The following is a 6,000-nucleotide window of genomic DNA, read 5'->3' as shown; positions in this document are numbered from 1 at the left end:
ATATTTCCAATTGAGCTTGTTTCATGGGTGACCTAGCTACCCTATTCTTCAAGAGCGTTTTTATTTTCACGAGTGCCCTTTTTTCACTGGTGCAATAGTGAAGAGTCGCCGTAGATCAGTAAGCTGTACAGTGCTCGTTCGTCAGTGGTGTCGACGGGGAAAAGCTTGGTGGTCGCATCATGTAACAAATGGTATTTTCCCTCATTTATTGGGTCGCGGACTCGTCGTCTATACTGCTTAGAGCCTGGGAAACTTCATAGGGGCACTGTTTCTTATGTTTTTTTCATGTAAAATTTTCGGCGTTTTTATAGCAGATTTTCTCATTCCTAAACCAACTGTGGATCGGGAAACAAAGTTGTTTTTTTCGACATGGTACACCATAATCTATATGTCTGTGACAATTCATAAAATTTGGTGAAGCAGACCGCGTGGTGAGTGGAAAAAAGACCTCGTCCCACGGACTATAAGTGTTTTTGTTTTCTTTAAAATTGGTCAAAAATCTGTTATTGGAGTAAATTCGAATTTGTTGAGCCTAAGGGGGCTTGACAGGGAGCAACACCCCCCCCCCCCCCGCCCATCCTCCTGGGCTACGCCCTCCTGTGGTGTGCTGTGGTCTCGTGGTTAATGGTATTGGACTGGAGGTCTACGAGCGACAGAGCTGAGAAGAAACAGTTGGGCGCGCCCTCTGTAAGCACGAGGGCAAATTTAACATTTTGAGAGAGCGACGGATGCAGTGCGACGCGACGCCCCCCGCACGACGCCTACCTCGACATTGCGACACTGAGACCAATGTTTGAGCACAAAAATCTACAAAAAAAAAATGACGATGCGACGGCACGACGTGAAAGAGCCGTCGTGAGTAAACTTCAAATCCAGATTTGGCCCAAGACACGAGCTATATACCTCAGCAAAATAAGAATAGGGTCCATAATTAACAATGTTAAATTTTTTTGTGGCGTGCGTGCATTACAATTGGGGGGGGGGGGCTGGAGGGGTTGATCTTGCGCCACCTCGCATGTTTTCTGATATGCCGCATAGTGATCCTCATATTTAATATTTGTCAATATTATATTCCTGCGAGGTTTTGGTTTTCCCGAATCAACATAGGCTAATTATTATCAGTCAGTCAGTTAGTCGCATAATTAAGCTATGGCATGGATCGTTTTGATCGATTTCATGCAAGACTGCATGCAACACGACCAGAGCTTATTGTGCACTCGCATTTGTTTTTACTGAAAACACTACTCCTTCCAGAAATTGCGCGGCACAATAACGTGACTTTAATATCCATGAACACGAATTCGTTGGCCCGCAGTTTCCAGGATATTTCCAATTGAGCTTGTTTCATGGGTGACCTACCCTATTCTTCAAGAGCGGTTTTTTTATTCACGAGTGCCCTTTTTTTCACTGGTGCCATAGTGAAGAGTCGCCGTAGATCAGTAAGCTGTACAGTGATCGTTCGTTAGTGGTGTCGACGGGGAAAAGCTTGGTGGTCGCATCACGTAACAAATGGTATTTTCCCTCATTTATTGGGTCGCGGGACTCGTCGTCTATACTGCTTAGAGCCTGGGAAACCATCTTGAAATGCCGACGTTTGTTCGTACTGTCCTCCTGGTGACGTGCATTGTGATTCTGCTGATTGTAAGGCTTCGTGGGACTCAAGGTAAACCATTTGTTTTGTTTGGAAACCGAACATGTTTTCTTTTTTTTCACCTCACCAAAAGATGTATAGAAACTTCAAATAGAAACGCCATAATGTAAATATTTATTTGTTCAAATTGTTGGTATATGATGATGATAGATGCAAAAGATTGGATTGTTTCGGTTAAAATTGATAACATTTCGTTACAATGTTTATATTCTTTATTACCAACTGGAGTGAAAAGTACTGTCCTCCGAATCTGATGGGGCTACACTAATGCTAACTTTGTTGTTGCAATTGTTCTGCATTATTTTGTTAGGGAGACAAGTGCATGAGGTAACGTCGCGACGGCTTTTGAAGTCAAGAGGCCTCTATAAATTAGGCTTTCGTGAACTTAACCATCATTACTGCTGGGCACATTTTTCTTAATTTCTCCAGAACGTTTTGGCAAATTTGCAAGACATTTGGCGATTATTGATATCTTTATTATGTATTCAGATCGGTATGAAACCAAACTAATGTTGATAAGCAGTGTTTTATGGGCATGGCAACCGATAAAAAATGCTTTACCTAACGTTCAGTCAGTTATTTCAATAGAGGGAATTTAGCATTTTTGCACTTTTTGTCACCAACAAAGTTCTCCCTTCCGGACAAGGACTTGTGTCACAGTCAAAAAGCAACGTTTACATGACCAATCATACTTCATGCTTGGAACCCAATTTGAATCCCGTTTTAATAGTGGTTCGACAAATCCTCAGGTTTGATGTACGTTTACTGTATCTCAGATATATAGCTCACAATCGAAGTAATGATAATTATTTCATGGCTGCATTTTGCTACCCATAGCACGCCTATTTTTCATTGAATTCAAAGATCTTTCGGTGCATGACAAGTTCCAAAGAGACATGACTGCGTGCGTGTTCTTTTGTAGGTTGGGGTATATCGTTCTGTTTAGTATTACCCATATTAAGTGCATCGCAATAACTGCCTCATCTTGTGGGCACTTGTATTTATGGAAACTATCAATTAATAAGTACGCATACACCCAAACCTTTATCGAATGGTTAATGGACATCTGCTGTTCTTTACGGCGATCTGTTCAATGCGTTCCACTTTAGCTACATTGGGTTTAACAGTTTTTAAAAAGTTCTTTCTGGATATTTCCTCAAAAGAACCTTCAACGTATGATTCTAGGTTCAAGTTGAAGATTCTATAGTTGAATATACACTCTAGAAACATGAATTGTAAATGCTTGTTTTGTAAAACTGTTGGGTACAAAATTGTATATTTTCTGCTCAATATTGAGCAAAATAAAAAGGTCGCTTGTACCTCCTTGTGCCACATGTGTTACACATGAAAAGGGTACATTTGTACCTAACATTGTCTATACAAGTTCCAGGGGCACAGGCAAAAGTTAAAATTATAGTATTATTACCAAAGTGATGGTTTAAAACAAAAAAAAGAATTTACCCCACAACTGTGGAACAATTCTTTCATTGTACACGTCGAAGATTTCAGTTTACCACAAGATTTCAGTTAACCACGAGCTAGTAAAAAAAGTTACCACTGTACAGGGTAAACTGACGGACGGGACTACGTCGGGCACGAGTATCACTCATGTACAAGATGGCCGCTGTTCGTGAGACTTAAAAAAAAAATTAGTTTGAAGACGTAGGCTAATTTCTTGTTCATCAGTGAAATGGGGTATAAGGATTAATGTCGGGGACAGGGACGGCGGAACGCTTTTCAAACGAGGGAGGGACACCAAAAAGAGGCACTTGGTCAGAAAATGGGACTACTTCCTTCAGTCTGAAATAGTGAAAATAAAAAAAAACGAAATAAACCGAACTAAACCAAAACTGTGATCAATATTATTTACAGTCACTGTGACCGCAGCCCATTGTAGTGTGGCCAACGTGCGTACTAGCAAGTTCCCACGGTATTAATTTCTCTTGTCGGATCTGGACTGACAGTGAAATAGAATGATTGTAACAGTTTTCATGAAACTGCGTAGTGATACCAGACGTTTGTTCAATAAGCGGAATTACTCTCGATCAACCCACTGATAACAAAGAGAGAGAGAAACGATAGTTTTGCAAAAAAAATCATGCCACGTGGGTAAGGGCAGGCACAAAAAGTCATCACTTTGTCCAAGCCTTTTTGTGACGTCACTAAAACAACAAAAATGGGTTCTTTTGTTTTTTGGTTGGGGAGGAGGCATGGCCCCGTTGCCCCTCCCCCCCCCCCTCCTTGGATCCGCCCTTGGCCTTCGGCACCGTGCCGCACATGCACGCCATCCGCCCCCGCTAGTAACCTCTCTTGGTCAGCTCATGAATTTGACGGGGACGTCTGTATAGTCTGAAGTACCATTGGTCCGACGTCTCATTGTTCCGACGTCCCATTGGTCCGACGTCCCATTGGTCCGACGTCCCATTGGTCCGACGTCCCATTGGTCCAAAGTTCCATTGGTCCGACGCCCCATAGGATTTGGGTTAGGGTTAGGGTTAGGGTCAGTCAACCTGAACAAGTGGAACTACACAGTAATTATGTTTTGGACCAATGGGACTTCGGGCCAATGGGACTTCGGACCAATGGGACGTCGGACCAATGGGACGTCGGACCAAAGGGTCGTCGGACCAATGGGACTTCGGACTAACGAGACGTAACCGAATTTGACATAGTGTAGGGAGACCATTTTTTTTTTATCGCAACAGGGGCACTTTTGGATGGCCAGCTCAGTAACCATTTTATTTGCGTATGGAGGAGCACTATAATTTTAAAGGCCAGTTTTCCATGAGACGGGCACAATTTTAATGTTGCGAGCGGGGCACTAATACAATTGTGCTCTTGAGGGGCAGTTTTACATCTCGAGAAGTTATCGCGAGAGGAGCACTGCTGTTTTTGATGGCCAATTTTCCATTTCAATTGTATTATATTGCGAGAGAATATTTGTGCTTTCGAGGGGTATTTTCCATCTGGAGAAGGTGCAAAATCTTGTTAATGCGAGAGGGGTATACTTGTGTTATTGAGGGGCAGTTTTCCATTACAAGGGAGGAGACAATTGTATGTGTAGCACGAACATAATCCTTTCATGACTTGTGCGCGTTTGTTTTCATCTTGAGGGGGCACATAACCGCAGGAAGGGCACTTTTCTTGGCTTGGAAAAAATGTGGCAATTATGAGCAAAGAAATAAGTCCCGTAGCAAATATATTTACAATGCTTTCCATACCCAAAACCTCACGGGGGACATAAAATCATTAGTCACATGAGGACCTGGGAGAACAGACTGTTTGGTTATAAGTGGACTGAAAGACAAGTACAATGTGTATAGCTTGACAACCAATCACGTTTATGTACATTCCTGATTTGCAAAATAATGAGAAGACCTGTCACTGTACAATATTATCAACATGAATAGGCATGGAAGCCCAATCTCCACGGATTACAGCAAGCGTCACTGATTTAACTATTGAAAATTATAACACATGCTAAGATGTTATAACATAGCATGGTGGCACTATCTAGAATTTTTAATACCGTCATAGTATAGGTTTTCCCGGCGAATTTCCGAATTTTTCTAATCAGTTTCATTATCAGCCATTCAATTTCGCGTGAGTTTTGCACATGTGGTCAAATTGGGGTTTCTTTTTCATTTTGGGTTCATTCAATTTCATTTTAAGGCAGCCAAGATTTTGCTCTGAATGTTCGTTTATGTTTCCGGGCATCCTATTTTGTTTTTGTGCATTCAAGACTTAATTTGTAGTCTTAAATTAAGTTTTTGCAACCTGTTGACGGTTGACGCATTCAAATTAGCGAACATCTGTGCGCTTATAATGTATGACCATGCTTTTCGTTTCTTATTCGTTTATGGGCAATCGCTTTCATCGTTTGGTCATTCAAATTAGTAAGATGTTTTAATCGATATATTTTCCTATTTTCCTCCGAGGTTCAAAAAAACTTGATGACTGTAAAATTTACAATGTTAAAAATTAAGTGATATGAGGGGAAACAAGATGTAACGAAATAATTAACTGAAAGGGACTAAGAAATTTTGTTTCAATGTAAGTCGATCTTTTCTACTTGTTTAAACGTTTGAGCAAGGGACATCTTTACGTTGACGATTTCTTGACTTGCAAGACATCGGGACAAGTATAAGTTTGGCAATGGTTGTACCATCAGGAACACTTCTCTTGCGTTATTTCTTAAATGTTTTCTTGCATATGTCTGATCGAACACTTACGGATTGAAAGGGCCTATGCGATATATATATCGTTGAAAATATATCTTTTGTCACATTTAACTCTATTTGCAAGTTTTATTTTTTTCACTTTGAAGGGTGTTTTTGGTGACTTCTCCG

Source organism: Patiria miniata, unplaced genomic scaffold (assembly GCF_015706575.1).
Source record: "Patiria miniata isolate m_02_andy unplaced genomic scaffold, ASM1570657v1 HiC_scaffold_24, whole genome shotgun sequence".
In the NCBI taxonomy this organism is placed as follows: domain Eukaryota; kingdom Metazoa; phylum Echinodermata; class Asteroidea; order Valvatida; family Asterinidae; genus Patiria; species Patiria miniata.
Note: the sequence above shows the minus strand (reverse complement) of the source record.